Consider the following 22,974-nt stretch of genomic DNA (forward strand, 5'->3'; position numbering starts at 1 on the left):
CGTTCATTCGAACTTACCCAAACAACCTGCAGTACTTTATATACACTGCGACTACTGATTGCACCTCGGCATCGCTTATTTTGTTTGTCAGAAATGGGAAAACGTAAACAACAAAGAATAAAAACGCCCACAAACAAAGTCGTCGAAAGCGGGTCGGCGATGAACCATAAGTGATTATTAATCCCGGACTCCTCTCTCTCTCTCTCTCTCTCTCTCTCTCTCTCTCTCTCTCTCGCCATGATGGTGGCATTTAACCCTTTCAAGGAGGCTGGGGGGGAGTCAGACGGGGTGGGAAGAAACACTCTACGGTCTAAAAACGCCACGTTTGACCGCGTTCCGATTTGTCAAGACTATGAACGAGAACTCACTTCTTCCCTCAGGGTTGAATCTTTTATAGAAATTCACGTTCATTTTGACGTTACATTTACGTTCGCCTTCACACTCACCTCATGTCACTTCACTTCTTGCATTTCTTCTTCAAGATGCTCTGTTGGTTAGAATAACTTTGTGAGGAACTTGATAGGGTAATCGCAGAGATTATCAGACTTACAAAGATGCTTCGGTGATTATGAGACCTGATTCTGCCCGGATATCTTATCACAAAAGGCCATTGTTCAGGCATCGTCCACGGCTTATTACGTAAAGTTCTTCCGCCCTTACAGAGCACGGAATAATGTGCGTGTATCGAAGGGCCACAATTTCAGTCAAATACAAAATACAGGGTTACATAATTGAATCTATGGAGATCTGATGATTATGTTCTTATAGTGGCCTTCATTGGAGGCATTGGTGATATATGTTTTGTATTCAAAAATAATCTTTAAAAACTAGGTTAATTTTTTCCCTTGTTGATGGAGCATCAATATGCATGCATGCAAATGTACGCCTCTCTCTCTCTCTCTCTCTCTCTCTCTCTCTCTCTGAAGCTCACACTCCTCTAAAACATAGTACAGTGCTGTTACATAGGTATATAGGAGAAAATTCCAGTCATATATATATATATATATATATAAGTCCTCGTCATAAGCTTATAATATCAGATGTTCGCAGATGCTACGAATTGTTAAGATTTTTTTTCTCATTGAAGTCAAACGTGAATATAATTACTTTCCATGAGAATTAGACTTGTCAGTATTAATTCAAACTCTCTGGATGCTGGAAAGTCGGCGAAAGGTGTATCAATAATTTGTGGATGAGAGGAGGGACAAAAATCCCAACCAGATTTCTGTGGTTATTTGTTATTGCGCTTGGCTTTTAATTTTGTTATGGGCGGTATATGGGGTCTAACTAATATGCCTGCTCTCTCTCTCTCTCTCTCTCTCTCTCTCTCTCTCTCTCTCTCTCTCTCCTTTTAAGCCTGTTTGTATTAGAATTTCCATGGTGCTTTTTGATATATTTATTTATTTATTTATTTATTTATTTATCTATTTCCTCATTTATTTTAGTTTTGTTTTGACACGAACCACTTTGGCACTTCTGATTACGTGTTAGGCTAGTCTCTCTCTCTCTCTCTCTCTCTCTCTCTCTCTCTCTCTCTCTCTCTCTCTCTCGTTCGTCAGTTACGTAGCAGCGAAATAATGATGCCGATTATCACGCCAACCACAAATTCCTCTTAAACGATCTCAGTCAATCATATGATTATCTATTATCGTATAATATTCTCAATTATCTATCACACTTCTCCGTTTTCGCTGTAGGATTTTGAATTATTCCTCCGTGGAATTTATTCGGAATAACTGAAACCTCAGTGACAGTGGTTTTCATAGCTTCGATGTGTTTGACTGATGGGCCTGGACTGTGAATCTGGCGTCACGAAAACGAAGGTCAAAGGGCGATACCAGAGCTCGTCTGCAGTTAGATAGCGATGCGTATGACTTGTTCAAGTTTTTCTCGCTATGTGGGAACACTTTCTCTGTCTCTCTCTGTCTCTCTGTCTCTCTCTCTGTCTCTCTCTCTGTCTGTCTGTCTCTCTCTCTCTCTCTCTCTCAGAAACATCTAGTAGATATATACTTACATATACATACATGCACATATTCAGAGCATTTTATAATATACATATATATATATATGTATATATATATATATATATATATATATATATATATATATATATATATTATAAGTTTTAAAAACTTCCTTTGCAATTCCTTTGTGTCAATTGGAAAAAGAACCACAGCTTACTGTTGTGATATTATATGCGGCTGGAACAACCCTGCAAGAGGGTTAATAGAAGGTTTATAGAGGGTTTAATAGAGGGTTTATAAGAGGTTTATAGAGGGTTACACCCTGAGGGCGCATTAACAATCGGATATTTCTGTGTGAAGGAGGCCTATACAGAATCCCATACTGATGTCTCTGTGTGTGACGGAGCGATTTTATCCTTATGCACTTGTGACGTGAAGGCTATTTATGATTGCTCTCTCGTATATATATATATATATATATATATATATATATATATATATATATATTATATATATAAGATATATATATATCTATATATATATATATATATATATATATTATATATATATATATATATATATATATATATATATATATATATATATATATATATATATATATTTACTTTTTATGGTTGTGAGTTCTGTGACCTTGCGCTAGGCCTAACTAACGAGAGAGAGAGAGAGAGAGAGAGAGAGAGAGAGAGAGAGAGAGAGAGAGATTTTAAAAGATTCAATAAAAAGGCATAGCGATAATGCTCAAACCATCTCTGGAGGACTTTTTTTTGTGAGAGAGAGAGAGAGAGAGAGAGAGAGAGCCTCGGGGTATATGCGTATAAGCCGTGACAGTCCCTGAAGGAACGCGTATTGAGTTTTTATTTATTTATTTTTTGTTTTTTTTTCTATTAAAAGACGCAGCGCTTAATACAGAAACTTCAATACAGAGAACGAGGTGACTGTAGAATGGGAATGAATTGACGGCACCTACAGGATCCCTACTACAGGGCCTTATACAGTTACTGTCGATTATGCACACACACAGGTATCTGTAGAAAATGATTTTCAAGGTCCAGGTGCTTCCTTACAGTGAGTGATTCCCCGTTTGGATGGTGAAGCGAATCGTGACGTCAGCAGATAGTGAGGTTAGGAAGTAAGGAATAACGGAAGGAAGGAAGGAAGAAACGAAGTAAGGAAGGAAGCAAGGAATAACGGAAGGAAGGAAGGAAGGAAGAAACGAAGCAAGGGATAACGGAAGAAACGAAGCAAGGAAGGAAGCAAGGAATAAGGGAATGAAAGAAGGAAGGAATAACGGAAGGAAGGAAGAAAGGAAGCAAGGAATAATGGAAGGAAGGAAGATTGAGATGATTTAAGAAAATGATTAATGAGTCTTAGATAGTTTTTTTATATTAGTGGTGCCAAGCAATAATGGCCGCTGTCCCGTGAATAAGATTATTATTATTATTTTTCATTATTTTCTGGCCTATTCCAGAGACAATTTCATATAAAAAAAAATTTGAAATAATAGATAAAAAGATAAAAAATCATTCTTTTGTCATAATGTTTACTTAAAACCTGAGAATTGTGACTTACATTATTCCTTGTGTCCGGGTTTTGCCCAGACCGTCATAATGCTTACTTAACGTTATTCCTTGTGTCCGGGATTTGCCCAGACCGTCATAATGATTACCTAAAGTTGGAGAATCATGGCCTACGTCATTCCTTGTGTCCGGGATTTGCCCAGACCGTCATAATGTAATATTACTAAAGTCGGAGAATTATGACCTGCGTTATTCCTTGTGTCCGGGATTTGCCCAGACCGTCATAATGCTTACTTAACGTCATTCCTTGTGTCCGGGATTTGCCCAGACCGTCGTAATACTTACTTAAAATCGGAAAATCATGGCCTACGTCATTCCTTGTGTCCGGGATTTGCCCAGACCGTCGTAATACTTACTTAAAATCGGAAAATCATGGCCTACGTTATTCCTTGTGTCCGGGATTTGCCCAGACCGTCGTAATACTTACTTAAAATCGGAAAATCATGACCTACGTTATTCCTTGTGTCCGGGATTTGCCCAGACCGTCGTAATACTTACTTAAAATCGGAAAATCATGACCTACGTTATTCCTTGTGTCCGGGATTTGCCCAGACCGTCATAATGCTTACTTAAAGTCGGAGAATTATGATCTGGGTTATTCCTTGTGTCCGGGACTTCCCAGACCGTTAAGGGTGTCTTTTCCTGCGGAGTCGGCGAGGGAAAAATAATATTTTAATTCAAGATATTGGATTTTAAATGGCACAGCGTGCTATTTAAAGCTATTGAATTTAAATCGCTACGATATACAAAGGGATTTGGTACAACAGTGATGTTGCTTGTTCAGAAATTTGATTTTGTGATAATTCAAATGTTCAAAACTATTTTGAAGATTTAAATTTGGCGAACAGATTGAAAATGGGTAGATTTTTTTTCTTTTTTTTTTTGCATTTGCAAATTTATTAATGCGTAAAGTTCTTCATACTTTCCTTCAATTTACGAATAGGAGAAATCATGATGCAAAGGATGACCGCAATGAAATATGCGAATGAAACGAAAATGACTGAAATTGAATGAACATATCAGTCAAGTCCCAAGATGCTTTGTGTTATCGACGGCTCTTTAACAAATCAGTTCCATAAATTCATTTTCACGGAACAGCCTTCTAAGAAGATGTGCAATTAGCACTTCAGATGCAGTGCATCATTACGATAGTACGAATCTCCTTGCATTGTGGTATTTATTTTTACATTTCTTTAATTTGTCTATTATTCTAATATCTGATTTCCTTCCGTATTTCCCATTTTCGCCTTCTGTTACTTCTTTCAAATGAACACCATGATATTCTTTGGAAGCTTGAATTTCAAGTCAGTGGCCCATTTGGTGGGTTTGTTCCGTACGAACAGGTTCATCGTCTGCTTTATAAGAGTAATAGTATTAAGAAGAAAATTCACGGTTTCTCCTTATTTCCAACATACTATACGCTGTTTCCCCTCTCCACTAACTGTGTTCATTATTAGTCACCTCTAAAATCGCTCCCTCAGAGTCAATTTAATTCCTGCCGTGTATAATATTTTTAAATTGTTAGGGACACAAATAGCCAGACGCTCTTCCTTTCGTTCAATTGAACGAATAAATCGGGAATTGTATCAGTAAGGCTCTCGGCCTTATTTAATTATTCAGAGAGAATTAGCCTCTCTCCAGCGTAGATTTCAAATAGAATTCGATGTGAATTGAAAATTTTTCATGTGAAATTTCAAAAAAATTCGTAAATCTGAATTTATAGAAGTGATCGTTTGTAGTAACGAATTTTGGTTAATTTATTGTCGGCTTGATATTTCGAAAGCTGGGGTATTTTTACGTTTGTTATGTTTATCGTCATTTGCGAATAATTTTACTGCATTTGCATAATTTTCTAAAGCGATTCCTTCGACTTATCAGGTTCATTTTAATATAGACCAGATACAGTGTTCCTTGTTTTCGTAAAAACTTTGCCATTGTTCGACCAATAATTTATTGATTCATTTTTGTATTATTTGATCTTCTATTAAATCGTAATTTCCATCCATTTTCGCAGTGCCGAAGGCAACTTTGAGAGACGATGAAGTGAAAATTTTTACTGAGATATGATTGACACAAATGAGTGGCTCCCAGTGGCGAGTCGGGTTCCCGTGTTGGAAAGCAATGAAGAAAAGCGTGCGTATTAAGCCCCCATTCCTCAAATTCGGGGAATTTCGGAATGTGGCCCCATTGGGCGCCACGGCCGGAGCCTGTGCTAAAAACCAATGCAATTTAGGTGCACGTCATTCCTAGGCCTATGGGCGTATGGGCGGAAAGTGTGATGGCAGAGAAAAGGGGAGTCATTTTTAACAGAATTTGGGGCGTTGTGGGATCTTGGGCCACTTCCGGCCTGATTTTGATTATTGCAAAATGATCTCTGGAGGTGATGGGTGTCGAAGAGGCCGCTTGTCAGCGTCTGCATCGACCGACAAGAGTGTATTCGTTCAATTTCGGCGAATGTATGCCAGGGGGCCGTCCCGCTTGCTAGATCTATGGGGTTGGAAGGAAGTGTATGGGCGTTTTAGGCCTAACCGCTTCCCCTTGATGTTCTTGCCAGGAGCCTTCGTCTCAGGCTTTTCAGGAAGGTCCATGTAGGCTGACTTCGCCCATACCTCATCGGCCTACAGTCTGTGGAGATTGCTTGTGTGTCGAGATATGGTTTGGAATGCGCCAAATACCTATGGGCTTTCATGCGCGCTAGTTCACCAGTCGCTGGACCGATTCGCTTCAAATTCGAGGATACGGTGGAACCGAAGACGCAGAATGTGACGGTGGTGTTGACGTTTCCCAAAAAGTGAAAAATAGGCCGTTCAGATTTTTTAGGCCGTGAAAAATCAGCCGTGATTCCCGAGCCGGGGATTCGCGGTGGTGCGTTTCGCTCCCGGAACGACGATCGACGCCAGATTTCGACGGAGACGTCGTGTTCGACGCTTTTCGACGTCCGGCAAAGACACAGACACGGGATTTTGTTTGCTTTGGAGAGCGAGTGTCGGGCAGACTTCGCTTGTCTCTAGGCCACATCATCTCACAGGGGCTGTAGTAAGGATGCTGGCGCGCGCGCGGGAGGAAATCCTCCCGCTGCCCTTCGGACGCATCCACTTCACTTCGCCCGCCAAAGGCGCCCCGTTCCACCTCACCCCGCCCTGCGGAACGCCGTGGAACCCTTCGAAGAGTGACATATGGAGAGAAATAGGCGTCCTCGTGAAACGGAACGCTAATAGAACCGCCTTTGAGCGCCGCGGTCGGCCCTGGCAGCGCCGGAAGAGAGCCGGCGAACGAAAGCGACCGAAGTTGAGCGATCGCCTCCGCAAATCTCCGGGAGGGTTGGCCACCAGCTCAAGGTCCTGTGACGTATGTAACATTCCAAAATGGCGGCCGAGAGAGACTGACTTGGGGGACGTACAGGTAAGAATTTTGTCGATTTTCTGCCGTAATTCGGATGCGGAGGCAGGTTTGTCGTCCACCTGTGAGTTACCGAAGACATAAAGCATCCGCCGACGACGGACTGGCCCCGTTCCGGCCAGGGGCCAGGGTGCGACAGCTGTTCGAAATGTGCAAAGTCGGGCGGAGGGTCGGCTGTGGGCTCATTCATTCCTTGGATGGGCATTTAAACTTCACTTCCTGGGCATTTAAATCATCAGGCTTTTACACACACGTCGTTTTTTTTGGCATAGGGAGACACGACGAGTGTGTGCCCCCGGGCATTCGGTTGGCATGCTCTTTTTTTTTTTTTTTTTTTTTTTTTTTTTTTTACTAGGTTGGTATCTCTGTCATGCCCCTACTGCATGGGGCGATGCTATTGAAGTGTGTGTATGATTTATTACATAAGTGATCCTCTAATAATAGCAGCAGTGCAGGGGGGCGTTTGGGGTGGGGGTGGTAGAGACTTAAAGCCTAATTCCAGTGATTTGGGGGGGAGGGGGGGAGGGGGGGAGGGGGGGGTGGGAAAGTTGACCAGCGAAGGCTGAATCCGGAATGCGTAATAGATCCGATGTGTGACTCTTTCTAAACAGCGATGATTAACTGTACATTTAACAGTACATTTTCACCATGACAATTCCCATCATTATTCGCCCGAAGTCCCGCCCTATAGCGCCTCTGCGCTAGCGACGAAGTGCTGACGTCGTCCGTCGGAACGCTGGGCCCTACGGGATTCCGAAATTTCGCCCTACTAACCCCCCCCCCCCATCCACCTCCCGTTCCCCATTCCCTTCCCTTCTCTTGCCCCTGACACGCCCCTAAGCGTGCGTAATATCTCGCAGAGGGTCCTACGACGTCGCGTTTTGTCCCATTCCCATTTTCGACGGACGACAGGCGTCGTGTAACGTAGCGTGGATGGGCGTCGAAATAATGGGGTCACGTGTCCCCGCGACGTCCCACAATATCCCATAATGTCCCGAGATGTCCCACAATGTACCACTATGCCCTAAGATGTCCCACAATGTCCCATAATGTCCACCAATGTCCCACAATATTCCACGATGTCCCACGATGTCTCACTATAATCCACGATGTCCCGCAATGTCCCGCGATGTCTCGTAATGTCCCACAATGTCCAAGTATGTCCCATTTTTCGTCCCGTGAGAAAATCCGACCCCCAAAACAGCCTCCGTATGACGCAGTTAAAAGCCAGTTGCTATGGGTCAGAGGAGGATGGAAAGGGGGCAGAAGGGGGCGGGGGGCGGGGGGGGGGGGGAGAGGCGGGAGGAGAGTTGGGAAAGGGGTAGGAGGTGATGAGGGGTTGGTTGGGGTAGGGGGGTCTATAGGATATCAAGGGGGTAGGGGGGGCTGGGATAGTGTTAGAGTAATGGAGGCTTTATTTTTCCTCTCTTCATCGTCTTCAGGAAAATCTCATAATGATAATGATAATGATAATGATAAGAGGAGGGGGAGAAGGAGGAGGAGGAGGAAAAGAAGGAGGAGGCCTTTGGGTTAACCAGGAGAGGTTCCTGAAAGGGGTGAATTGGGTGTATGGGCAGAGAACAGCCCCAGCCACTTGTAGTAGTAGGGGCGTTTTTGTATGTGTGTGTCTGTTTGTGTGTGTGTGTGTCCTTCTTCCCTCCTAAGGATTTGGGACAGTATAGGCGCCTCTTCACTGTGTTCCTTTCTGCGTTGCAGGTGGAGGGAAGGATTCTGTAGATTCTGTATCTGCAGCATCTGCAATAAATAATAGAGATGACAGTCACTGAGGTTATCTATACGGGGTGACGATAGGCCTAAGTTATGGTGGACTTAGTCTTTTAACAAATGATAGAGATTCCAGCTTCTGTGGTTAAATGTGGGTTAGTTATAGGTCTATTGCTTTGCAACTTCGTTGCTGACGGAAGGGAGGATTCTGCACCTGCAATACTGCAATAAATGATGGAGATTATAACTGTTGGGGTTAGGTGTGGTTAGGCCATAGGCTGTGACGGGACTGAGGCTTTTAACAGAGGGTAGACATGACTGATGTATCATGAAGCTGAGTCGCCCTTTGTATTTTTACTACAGTTGTGTCATTCATTTTTCTCCTGTAGCATCTAACGGCATTTTTTGTCCCCCAAAAACAATCTAGAGCGAATTTTGCTATTCAGTTTTTCCTTGTAGCTTCTAACGGCATTTCCTGTCCCCCCAAAAACTGTTTAGGGCGAATTTAATATTTCACTTTTCCCACGTAGCATCTAATGGCGGGGTTTGTCTCCTCAAAGTAAGAATAAAAATAAATAAATGAATAAATAAATAAATAAATAAATAAATAAATAAATAAAGGGTCAAGAGCGAATTGAATCGTTCACTTTCCTCCTGTAACATCTAAGGTCAGGTTTTCCCCTCTCGAAGTTTGTCTAGAGTAGTGTTTCTTAAAATGTGGTCCGCGGACCCCAAAATGGCCATGCTATGTTCCAAGGGGTCCGCAGGAGGATTTGGCCGTCGGTACCAGATAAATTTTAGGCCAAAACGGGGCTCAATTTGTGTGTAAAATTGCAAGATTTGTGTGGAAAATTGTAAAATGAATAATGTTGTGAAAGTTATTTCAAGTAAAATGTAAACATTTCTGTTGAAGATAAGCCATCAATGATTAATTCAGTAGCAATTTTAGTACCATATATTATACACTGAAAACACTTTTAAACCCAAGAGGGAAATGATCATAATAAGGGGTCCGCTACACTAGAAAGTTTAAAAATCACTGGTCTACAGCGATGCATTAATCTACCGCGATTTTATCTGCGTGCAGGAAAACGGCAAATGACCTGACCTTAATCAGATCGTAAATTGATGCGTTTCGCCTAGAATATACGCGCGTCTCCATTCAGTTAACTTAAATTAAGTTGCGTTGTTCTGCGGATAGATTGGTTAAGTTCCTATTTACCAAATAGATACAAGTCGCGTATTCGTGAGAATTCTGTAATGAAAGGAACTCGTGTATTCAGAGCAGGGTTGAAATAGGGGTATAGGTATAATGAGGGAGCTTTATATAGATGATAATGATTGCTAACCCCTTTGTCATTGAGAGCCGCCGTGTCTGTATTCAAAGATCTTGTAAGTAATCCACAACAAGGTGTTTTCAATCTAGAGTGATAATTTTTCGTATCAGGAACTTATTTTTTTACCTACATACGACTCAAGAAGAAGTTTAAACTCCGTTGAGATGAACAACAACATAACTGACTGGTGACATATTTATGCGAACCGCATTACTTGTGACAAAGGCCAAGATTCGGGAAAGTATTTGGGAAGGATTTAGTAGACTAATGCCTTTATCCAGAATGGCAAGAATGCCTTTATATACAAGGATACAATTCCTGTGTCAGAAAGTGTATAGATATCATTTCAGTCGGGCGGGACTTATTTATATAGCAGCTTTATCATCAGGGTTGAATGAGTGATAAATGGGTATTGCTTTTGGACAAAGTAGGGTCGGCTTCTATGTCAATTTCTAAATAGGTCTTTAGCGTGGAAGTCAGAAGTATGAGGGGGTGTGACCGTAGCGTTTATAGAAGATCAAATTCTCTGTATATATACAGTCTGGGAAAGTCGCTGTATGCATTTTCAGTCTACGTTAAATTCGTCCTTTTTCCCCCTTGTTCTGAGTCGCCGTATATCCCCCTTTTACGAGAAGAAATTGAAATGAAGTTATACAAAAAGAATTTATCGATATTTTTATCTGTTTGTCTGTTGATTTATTAATTCAACTTGTTTTTCTTCTCTATCATTTGATCTCTTCGTTGTGTATTTATTATCTTCTGTAAATTCTTTCAAAAAGACGCCGAATTCTTTGTAAGCTTGGATTTCAAGTCAGTGGTCCCTGTGGGTTTGTTACATATAAATAGGGTTTTATCTTTGGAATAATAATAATAATGATAATAATGATTAAAAACTTTTCTTTTTGGTATAGTTGATAAACGCCATAACGGAAGTTATGAAATTGTCTGCAAAAAAAAACTGAGGTCGCTTTTCTGACAGAGATAGAGAGAGAGAGAGAGAGAGAGAGAGAGAGAGAGAGAGAGAGAGAGAGAGAGAGAGAAATGATGTTTAATTGCAGTGGAATGTCCTTTGTGAAATTAATGCGGTTGTCTGCTGAAATCTCATGTGGTCATGTTTCTGCAGTATAGTAAGCTATATGGAAGTCTCTCTCTCTCTCTCTCTCTCTCTCTCTCTCTCTCTCTCTCTCTCTCTCTCTCTCTCTTCCCGGCCCATTTCTCTCTCACTTTTCCTCTCTTTCTGCTAACATGAAATAGCAGTATATTCAACGCACTATACATATTGTTTACCAAACGCAAAGATATTGAAAAAATTACGCTAAATGTATAAGGCTTATATTGCTGTTATCATCAGTAGTAAGGAAATAGTAGTAGTAGTAGTAGTAGTAGTAGTAGTAGTAGCAGAAATAGTGGTAGTAGCATTCGTAGTAGTAGTTGTAGTAGTAGTTTTACGTGAAGATCTAAACCTGGCTAAACCATTTGACATTTGGCTACATCCCAAAAAAGTCCTGTCAACCACCATGATTCAGTTCCTCCCCTTCCCCCCTTTCTCCTTAACGTGTTTATATACCCCGCATTCTCTCCGAGTGATGAAGATCGAGACGTGATCGAGATAATACGGAAATTCTCAATCCAACAATTTTTTTTACATCAGGTTTTGTCGATAAAAAATATTTATGTCAAACCTAACTTGAGAGGTTTACAGGGTTTTGTCATAATGGAGTTGCTTGCTATTATTAGTGACAATCTGGGGGGGGGATATTTGCGGTGAAGTTGATTATCAGATGAGGGGGTTTTCCTCTCTCTCTCTCTCTCTCTCAAGGTTAGTTTGGTTAATTTCTTGATCATATGTTTAACCATAAGTATTCGTATCGAGTGTGACATTATTAGCTGTTTTTCATTTCAGAAAGGATTTTATCCATAATAAAAAATAACAAAACGGAGATATATTAAAATTAAAACCAGAAACTCGAAGAATCACAGTTTGTTTCACAAACAGTTAGAATACGTGAGATCTTTAAACTGTTTGTGATACGTGAGATCTTTAAACTGTCTGTGAAGTATATACAGTTGCATGTGTTTTTATGTTTTTGAAATTCGTTACAGTTCGATATTGATTTTTTTATTAGATATTTGTAAGGGATTATTTAGAGGAACTGTAGGAAATTTAAAGCTGTTTTATATAACGAAGCTTCGTATGTTAAATACCGCCACCTTACAGAAATTATCAATATATATATATATATATATATATATATATATATATATATATATATATATATATATAACAGCGTGCCGGCGGACCACTGTCATCACTAATGCCATGAGAGTAGTATGGTAGCATGGTCACTGCTGGCAACTTGATAACTGCCATTTCAAGCGACTGTATGGGAGGTTAGCTACAGTAGATTCACATCAACCATGCATCTGATGTCTAGGCCAGTCCCTTACGACGCTCCTAATTGGCTATTGATAAGCCAATCACAGGGCTGAAAACTCTCAGTCTCTCGAGAGAGTTCAGATAGGCAGGATCTATATATATGTTCCACCTCTTCTGAAGGATACTTTTGAAAGACGTATCCCTCTGAATAGGTAGAACATACATCCTGCCTATGCGAACACTCTCGAAAGACTGAGAGTTTCCAGCCCTGTGACTGGCTTATCAACAGCCAATCAGGAGCGCCGTAATGGAATGGCCTAGACATCAGATGCATGGTTGATGTGAATCTACTCTAATAGGGAGGGAGACGCTTCGATGACACTCAGAACTTTTAAGCACAAGATTCGGACGAGTTCTGTCCGTGTTCGTGATTCAGAGTCGCCGTCATTTGGCGGATATTCGTCTCGCAGTTGACAGAGAGTATATCTGAATTCCAAGTTATTTCTGAAGGCGAATAAAGAGAAAACATTCAGTAGAAAATGTAGTTTAATTCCAATCACAGGGCTGAAACTCTCAGTCTCGAGAGAGAGTTCGCATGGGCCGGATGTATGTTTTACCTATTCTACGGGATACGTCTTTCAAAAGTATCCTCCAGAAGAGGTGGAACATATATATATACATCCTGCCTATGTGAGCTCTTTTGAGAGACTGAAAGCGATTTGTAGCGACTAAATAGAAACCATTTAGTTAATAGAAAAAGCAGTTTAATGCCCAGTTATATTTGAAAGATATTTGTAGCGACTAAATAGCAACCATTTAGTTAATAGAAAATGTATAGTTTAATGCCACGTTATATTTGAAAGAGATTTGTAGTGAATAAAGGGAAAGTGTTTAGTTAATAGAAAATATATCTGAATTCAAAGTTTTGTCGCAAAGCGATCTGCGGCGAATTAATAGCAAATATTTTGGATGTCGCGTAATTTCCTGGGGTCGCTATATATCGCTCTTGCGACAACAGAACTATTGGCTTTTCTTATTTATTTATTATTTTTGCAGATATGCGAATAGATTAATCCTAAAGAGATTACTGTTTGGGTTCCTTCGCTCAACTTCCAGAATGATGGAGACTAATTCACTTGACTGTTTTGGCGCCAAGTGAGCGGTCAAAGTGTAGCTTATTATTATTATTATTATTATTATTATTATTATTATTATTATTATTATTATTATTATTATTCAGAAGATGAATCCTATTCATATTTATCAAGTACACCACCACTGACTTGAAATTCAAGCTTCCAAAGTATATTATGGTGTTCATTTGAAAGTCTTAACAAAAGGTAACAAGACGAAATACAGGCAGAGGAGATCAATTTTGAGAGAAAAAAAAAAATTGAATTAGATTAATAAATAAACAGATAAAAATGTATTTATATTGGGTTAGAAATCGGTCGATTCGCTCGAAACGGCAGAAAAGTCGTCGAATGGAGAGAATAACTGCGATTCTCATTCAGGATTTTGGCCGGATAAATTACGCAGAAGCTATACGAGAAGTCGCCTTACTCTCTAAATGACATCAACAGCATGACTTCGGGATGATGTCTTATTTATCTATGGGGACGAAACGGATGACGTCACGACCCAGCTGAGTTGCTCGTATTTTTTTCATTCATTATTTTTGGTGGGGGAGGGGGAGGTGACGTATATTACAAAGGATCTGAAACCATATGAAAAGTATCAAGAGAGGATCACTGATGCTGTGTTGTACATTTAGTTGATGTTGCTGTTGTGTTTGTTGTGGTTATAGGAATCGCGTTGTCATAACTTGTAAGAGAAAAGTTATAACGGCTTTATGTATATGACAATCTTGTAGCGTGAACAAAAGGCCAAAAGAACGAGGTTTGTCATAAGATTATATTATATATATATATATATATATAATATATATATAATAATATATAATATATATAGATATAGATATATATATAATATTATAATATATATATATATATATTATAATTGACAGTCAAATTATATATTATTTTAACAAGAATGACAAAATGCGAGTGATTATGAATTACTAATATTATTCACAGCATTAATCATTGCGACAAACAACACAAAACAAGTTAGTTTCAGGACCTTTTGCCAAAACAAAACAAACAATTGTTCTCACCTGACTTAAGAGCGCCTTCGTAAGAATTCACCAAAAACAATTTTTACGTAAGTTGCCAGATGCTCGAGAGAATTCACCAAATTCATTTTATACCTGCCGACGTAAGTTGCCAGATGCGTCCTCGTGCTTGGCCAGTGGACAGGTGTAGTACGATGACACCTGCAGAAGATAATAATGAGCCAGATCATTTGCCTAAGCTCTGCGGAAAGAAGAAGTTCATTTTTCCTTCAGTGGAGAATTCCTGGAAGTGAGGACAGTTTATTTGTGCGTTAAAAGGTAATAGAATCAAGTCGGTTTTATGTCAGTGATTGGTATCACAAAATGTGAAAAGAATTTAATTTTAGTGGAACAGTTCCAGAGGTCCTTTGTTCCTCACACTGTTGGACTGTGGAACCCTAATTCTATTCTTCTATAGCATTTTAATACGTTTTTATCTTTTTGTTAAGTTTTAGCTTTTTTTTTTGAATAAGTAGGTTCTCTTCTTTCTGCATTTCCCTTTACTTCGTCTTCATTCTTCCTAATGAACACTAATATTCTTTGGAAGCTCAAACTTCAAGTTAAAGACCCCCTTGGTGGGCTTGTTCCATGTGCATAGGTTTCGTCTTCTGAATGATAATAATAATAATAATAATAATAATAATAATAATAATAATAATAATAATATATTGGAAAAAGACCTTCATTAATACAGGTTTTATTGAAAACAATGGTCATTTCAGCCGCGTTTATTTTGTATAGAAGTTTTTATCTTCTTCTTATTACTGACTTTTCTTCTGTACTCAAATTGGCTATTAAAACGCCAAATGGAGGATTCATGTCAAATACCACGTTTTTAACATGAATTCCCCATTTGGCGTTTTAATAGCCAATTTGCGTACAGAAGAAAAGTCAGTAATAAGAAGAACAGAGAAACTCCTATACAAAATAAACGCGGCTGCAAGAACCATTATTTTCAATAATAATAGTAATGTTTCTCGTTTTTGGGAGATTTTTACGTGAGTTTCATTGCATTTTACAACCACCAGTTACACTATGTAGTTATGTTCTACTCTTCGAAAGTAGGTTACCGTTTGATTCTTATAAGCTTTTGTAAAAAGTTCATCTTTAGACAAATTATAGACCTGCGTCCAATTACCCTGAGAAATGTCGTAGACAAAATATACTTAGTACCATGTACGTTGCTTTTAGTTGTGCCGAATCCAGAGGTCCACACCAGATCTCTTGTTACCATTTTTTTTCAGTCTTTAATCCACATGCTGGCTAATTTTGAGTAAGATATTCTTTAGAAGTGCAGAGGCCTATTATAGGCCTATGAGGAAGTGTGGCTAGAATACTCGTCTAAGGATGAATTTGTCTTTCATTTGTGGAGTACTTTGTTCATCAGTTTATTTGTCAAACCTTTGTTCATCAGTTCATTTGTAAAGTCTTTGTTCATTGGTTCGTTTGTCAAGCCCTTTGTTCATTAGTTTATTTGTTAAGCACTTTGTTCATAAGTTCATTTTTAGTCTTGTCCATCAGTTCATTTGTCAAGTCCTTTGTTCATTAGTTTATTTTTCAGTTCCTTTGTTGAAAAGTAAATTCGTTAAGCTGTTAACAATTCCATTTGTCAGTTCGTGACAGGCGGTGTCAAATGGGCCACAAGCTTTCTGGCACCTTTTGGCAACTCGCTGCCAAATTCACGACGAGTTGTCAAACATCGACGACAGAATTGATGTCACACTTGTTCGTACTCTTGTGACATCACCGAGAGAAGCATAGTTTGACTGATGTTTTGTCAACCGATGTTGGTTGTTGGTGTGGTTGAATTTCAAGAAGGGATTTAACGGACAGCACTATACAGTAAATAAGTTCATCTATTTATTGATTTGTTTAAAAATTCCTTATTTGTTTATTTATCTTTATTTATTTATTTTGGAGACCACTCGTTCATCAAAAAGTTCTTCTGATAAATGTAAAGTGTCAATGAATCTATTTTCTTCTGTTTTTATCATCACAGTAATATAAAATCGCCTATTCTGTTTTTCGACGCATAAACTTTATAATGAATAGATCAAGTCTAACAACCATTTTTGAACCTAATTTGTTCGTCTTTGTTCTTCAAATGACGCCACGATGTGTTTTTCTTGGGATTTTATTTTCACAACAGTAGGGTGTCGTCCACTTTATCAAATGCATGACGGAATGACAAAGATCCTAGTCTCTCTCTCCTCTCTCTCTCTCTCTCTTCTCTCTCTCTCTCTCTCTCTCTCTCTATGTATGTATCTGTCCACTTTCGGTGTATACGACATGTCACTAAAACACAAAGATATGCATTCTCTCTCTCCCTCTCTCTCTCTCTCTCTGTCAAAGACAAGTTGTATTAAAACGAAAATATGAATTCCATCTCTCTCTCTCTCTCTTTCTCTCTCTCTCTCTCTCCTTGTCTGAGGTGGGATAGGGAGAGATAGCATAGCCCCCGTCCCGGTAGTGGGGTAACCAGTCCATGGTTAGTGTACAGGTAATCTCTCTCATTTGAAGGGAACAGTGAGCTGTGGGCAGATAATACTCAAGCGACATATTTAGCTTTGCTTTCTTCTATATATATATATATATATATAATATATATATATATATATATATATATATATACTATATAACTATATATATATACACATTATATATATATATATATTAATATTTATAAATCAATCATTAGAGTCGATGGAGCTCTTGACACAATATCTCTTCACCGTTTACACCGTATGAATAATGAAAGGTATGAATAAATAAATGTGTGAGTGAAGAAAAAAAATGTAAGATGGCATTTTTTTTTTTTTTTTTTTTTTTTTTGGCGTCAGTTTTCATTGCGAAATTCAGAATATTTTCCCAACAGAGCAGCTCCATAATAAAAGTTTTTAATTATTCAATTTTCTTACCAATAATTACCTTAGAAACGGATGAAATTTCATTAATCCTGGGATGAATATTTGCTGTGGCCATTTCAGAAGTCTGCAGAGTGCTGGAACCATGGGTATCCAAAAATTGCTATACTGGTTGCTGTTGCATAGTTGGAGTTTTATAATATTTTTTTCTTTGTACTCGTGAATTCTCCTTTTTGTTATCATCAGGAATTCTCCAGAAAGTTCCTTCTTTCTTTAAGTGGCTGCCCTTGAGAATCTGAAAAAAGAGGAAGGTGTTAATTCTGTTTATCGAAGTACTTAAGTTATTGTGTTTTATATTTTGTGAACTATTGTAACAACCTTCTCAATACGACTGCCAGTGAGACTTGTATGGCCCCAAACTCGGTTTTTTTCCATCTGTCCACCCGCCTGTGGTGTATGCGTATGGTAACACTGCCTCCTGGGCTTTAGATACTTACATTCAGCTTACATTCAACAACTATAACAATATCCTATTTCGAATATTAACGGTGTAATTCGCATACAGTAAATTATTAAAACACTTTTCAGTTGCAAATGTACACCCAGATATCCTTTTATTTACCTAAAACTTACACAAAGCGTAACTATGTAAAGCCCGGGACGCAGTGTTACCATGCGCATACACCACAGGCGGGTGGACAGATGGGAAAAAACAGAGTATAGGTATTGACTGGCATAGTAACAAAACTGAAAGAAAGATGGTGTCCCCAAGACATATTATTCTAAATACCAGAAGGTCTTCTTCCTTTTTGACAAAAAGAAACATCAATTCCCTGAACTGAAAGAGGCACAGATTTAAGTGTCTACTAATTTCCGCACATTCAAAATCATTGAGACAAAAAGATTGCGAATGTCTGTACGTGACTCCAAATGACTGAGGAAATATTGGCGAATTCCCAGTATGGCAAAATCACTTGAGAAGTTGTCGTGGGATATTCCTATTTATTCCTAATAGAAGAAGAATCGATGGGAAATTCCTATTCACAGTTAAATGGCTTGGATAACCCACAGGTCAAAAGGTCTTGATTCCTCAGTAAATGGCTGAGGTGACCCACAGGTCTAAAGTTTCAAACTGTTGGTCTAACAAGATCATAAGGCGTTGGCAAAAAAGAAAAAAAAGCTTCAATGCGTTAGTCTAAAAGGTTTCTTATTGTTGGTCTACCAAGATTTTAAGGCGTTGGTCTAAAGAAAAGCTTCAATGCGTTAGTCTAAAAGGTTTCAAGCTTTTGTTCTAGCAAGATTTTAAGGCGTTGATCTAACAGGTTTCGAGGAATTGTTGGTCTATAAGGAATCTTCAAGGCGTTGGTGTTTATAGGGTTGCAAGGCGCTGGTCTAAGTTTCAAGGAGTTGGTCTAAAGAAAAAAAAAACAAAAAAAAAAACTTCAAGGCTTCGGTCAAGGCTTCGGTCTACAAGTTTTCAAGGCGTTGGTCTAAACGGTGAAACTGAATCATTATTAAAGTGCTCTTTTGCCACGTGGTCTTTTTGAACATCTGGGCAGAGTTTTCACATCAATCGAAGGAATGTGCGCCCGCAGGCGCTAAATGAGTGAGGTTGTGGCGTTTATGACAAGGAATCCACGGGTGGGAAAGATCGATGGGTGTAGAGGGTGTTACTTGAAACAAACAGGTGTATAGGGGATATACAGGCATTACCGTGATCTCTCTCTCTCTCTCTCTCTCTCTCTCTCTGTCGTAAAGTTCCACATGGCCGGCGAGCATAGCTTCTGGCGATCCAGTGGACTACATCAGATCGTACGACATAAAGGACGATCTTTTAAATAAAACGAAGGCCCACGACTACTACTACTACTACAGCGAAAGACGAACGATCATAGCCATCGAAGGAGTGAAAACATAGTAGGATTGTATCGGCAACGCCTTGGCTAATCTGGCGAAGGATCGAGAAACTGGCTACCCCATCTTGCGTAGGCCTAAGTCCAAGGACCTTGGCCGTAGCCGTCAGGAAGCGTCTACGTTGATGCTGAGATCTCTTCTCGTCTGTCGGTCTACTGAGGTGAGGTGGGTCTCTCTCTCTCTCTCTCTCTCTCTCTCTCTCTCTCTCTCTCTCTCTCGATGGGTGTAGTTACTGTAGTACTATGTCTCGTGTTTTATTAATAATCTCATTATCTCATTATCTACGAGAGTTGTGCGTCTGGCTAATTGACGTATGTTTAACAGGTGTTGACTTCATTTGCGGCACTAATAAGATTATTACTATTTTTATCATTATTTTAGAGTTTGCTCTAGTGTTACAGCATTTCAACCGTTATTTCCGATCAACCGAAACTTCGATTTGTGTTCTCCCAACCTATTCAGACCATCTTGAATCGAGGAATACTTACAGCAAGTGACATTTGCTCCGACTTTTTGTTCGCTGTTGCCGATGTATGTGGGCTTGTTGATTGGGGCTTTCGTCTACTCTCTCATTCCACACTTAATATTCCTTCAATCTTGTAGGCGATGGAGAATCTCAAAAGTTCCACTAGGCCTATACACTGGGTTGTGGTCAAATTCTTTGAAGGCGTTCAAGGTTTCGTGTGTATGTGTGCGTTTGTGTTTCGTGTTGGTGACCGTCAATGAGTTGGTAGTACTACTACTAGTAGTAGTGGTAGTTGTAGTAGTTTCAATAGCCCTACTAGTAGTAATAACAGTACATTTACATTGCTTTTATTTTAATACTCTTTCTATTGAAGGCTAATACAGTTTCGGGATGAACTCGTTTGAACGAATATTATCCTAAAGAGAGCGTCGCTTAGGAGAGAGAGAGAGAGAGAGAGAGAGAGAGAAGAGAGCCCAAACATCTTTCCTCATAATCCCTCATTCCTTTCCGCCGTTCCTCTTGTCCTTCCGAGGACAATGGGGGAAGGGGGGTGGGAGTGAATGGAACGGAACGAAAAGTATGTACACGATGAGGTAATTAACTGTCTCCTTCCCCCCTCCCCCCTCCCCTCCCCCGCCCTCCCTAGGACCCCATAACCCTCCCCCCCCCTCCCCACACCAGAAAAGAGCTTATTTTTTCGGGTGTTAGGTTACCGGTATCCGGTTACTTCAAGCAGAGAAACACATTATCGAATTACCAGTAACTCCAGCCTCTCTCTCTCTCTCTCTCTCTCTCTCCAAATCAATGTTTCCTTCTCATTAAGATGAAGTATTTTCAGTTGGGGTGAATTCAGTATTTGATGAAGGTGGAAATTGCTCTCTCTCTCTCTCTCTCTCTCTCTCTCTCTCTCTCTCTCTCTCTCTCCAGACAAACTTAATGAACGGTAAGCAGAGATGTGCCTACAACTTTGCTCAAATTTTGTAAATACCTTAAAATTATTTTGTGTGCGGTTGGGGGGAGGGAAATTTAATTCCTAGTGATTCACAAAACTGAGCTACAACTGGCAGTAGGCCTAGTTTTGTTTAACATTTTGGTATGGGGCGAATTCTTTTTCTTTTTAAACAAGCTCTCCGTGGCTATGCGAATTAGTAGCTAGTGAACTCGAAACTGTCTAGGCTATTCTTACCATACTATAGTATATTCACAGCAGCTGTGCATCTGATGTCTAGGCTAGTCCCTCTTGATTGGCTGTTGATAAGCCAATCACAGGGCTGGAAGTGGAAACTCCCAGTCTCTCTCGAGAGTTCACATAGGAAGGATGTGTATTCCACCTCTCCTGAGGGATACGTCTTTCGAAAGTATCCCTCAGGAGAGACTGAGAGTTTCCAGCTCTGTCACTGGCTTATCAACAGCCAATCAGGAGTGTCGTAAAGGATTGTCCTAGACATCAGATACAGGGTTGATGTGAATCTGCTAAAAGCTTCAGATGTCGCGTCAGCCATGAAGCCTCAATCATAAATTTCTGGTACAATTCTGCGATATATCACAGCTCTGTGTATTAATGTCCATTTCTGCTATATATTACAGTTCTGTTTGTTAATGAATGAATACAATTTTTTTCTGATAAGCTCTTAAGTTCTTCCAATATATAAATATTTATATATTTAAAGTATTGCGTTGCCAGTCTCCATTGAAAAGACAGTAACCTAGGTTGCGGGAACACGGAAGAAGTCGGCGACTCCCGGTATTTGCGATCTCAGGCGTTGCTATTTCCAGGACACACACACGCATAAACACAAACACACACAAACATAGATTAATAAGCGTTAAAACACTTTAAAATCCCCGTCTTGAGAAGGTGGCTATATTCTGTTTATTTGGAAGTGACGGTAAATACCCTCAACCGATGTCAGAAGTTTCAGTGATGTCAGCAACGGATTTATACCGTCAGTTAAAAAAAAAAAATAAATAAAATCGATATTCTCAGATCTGTCGTCTCCTTACGTACTATAGTTTGCCTGTTTTTATTTTCCATATATAAAAGACTACCATATTATTATTACTTCTGTAAATTGTTTCACGGTTTAGTATTTGTGAGTGTGTATGTGTGTGAGAGAGAGAAAGAGAGAGGGAGAGAAAGAGAACTGTGCAAAGTACTTGCTTAGCTGAGAGAGAGAGAGAGAGAGCTGTACAAAGTGCCTACTTAGCTTTGTGACTGCAAGAGAGAGAGAGAGAGAGAGAGAGAGCTGTACGGAGTACTTACTTAACTTCGTAACTACGAGAGAGAGAGAGAGAGAGAGAGAGAGAGAGAGAGAGAGAGAGAGAGATTAACATTTTCGATTTCCCTTGTGCTCTGAATGTCTCTGAAATCCTGTAGCGAAGAACGGCTCACCTGAGACGTCTTTCTCTCTCTCTCTCTCTCTCTCTCTCTCTCTCTCTCTCTCTCTTCCCAACACTAATCTTCCCGCTGTGTCCCTTATAATTACCTCCACATAGCAGCATCCCAGTGACTCGGAGTCCTCGGTAACCAGTGCTCTTCAAACAGGAAGTACTGAGTCCGGATGAAGAGAAGAATAACTTTAATGTCTGGGTTCTTGACACATCACAATTTAAGGATACAAGACGACGTGATTATATTGTTAATCAAGATGAAATTGCTGCTTGCGTGAAGGAGATGGCAATGTTCTCTCTCTCTCTCTCTCTCTCTCTCTCTCTCTCTCTCTCTCTCGTAAGTAGCCATCTTGCTTGGTGAGTCGTACCCGCGTGAAGTCAGATTAATCAACAGATATCACAAGTTTAACATACCGACTAGAATTTGAGAAATATCTAGAAGTGTTCGTGAACTATCGGTGATAAGATTAGTGTGAATAGTAGTATAAAGCGTCTTCTAAGTTAGTTTTATCAAGTGTAATACTATAAATCAGAACGAGATGGCCAGTAAGTTCCAACTGCGGGAAGAGGTGGCGTAATTTGGCGTGTCTAGCAGATTCGCATACTATGAGGTAGACGGAAGGGAACTGGCATTTCTCATCTATGAAATCAGCAACAGTCCTAACCAAAAAGATACAAAAGCATTCATAGATATATTAGAAGGATATAATCCTTCAAACTGGAACAAATCTAATGAAAACATCTTGAAAATAATTGAAGAAGTTCC

The 22,974-nt window shown here is 39.6% G+C and overlaps 1 protein-coding gene across 1 annotated transcript in view; it reads left to right on the top strand.

Annotated features, from left to right (window-relative positions):
• The first annotated feature begins 6,007 nt into the window (after window positions 1–6,007).
• The window catches only part of LOC135225148 (uncharacterized), a 314,297-nt gene continuing 297,330 nt past the window's right edge, over window positions 6,008–22,974 (top strand). The window contains exon 1 of the mRNA XM_064264376.1: window positions 6,008–6,964. The gene's annotated coding sequence lies outside the window, so the exon portion shown is untranslated. The remainder of the gene's footprint in view (window positions 6,965–22,974) is intronic.

This window comes from Macrobrachium nipponense, chromosome 13 (assembly GCF_015104395.2).
Source record: "Macrobrachium nipponense isolate FS-2020 chromosome 13, ASM1510439v2, whole genome shotgun sequence".
NCBI lineage: Eukaryota > Metazoa > Arthropoda > Malacostraca > Decapoda > Palaemonidae > Macrobrachium > Macrobrachium nipponense.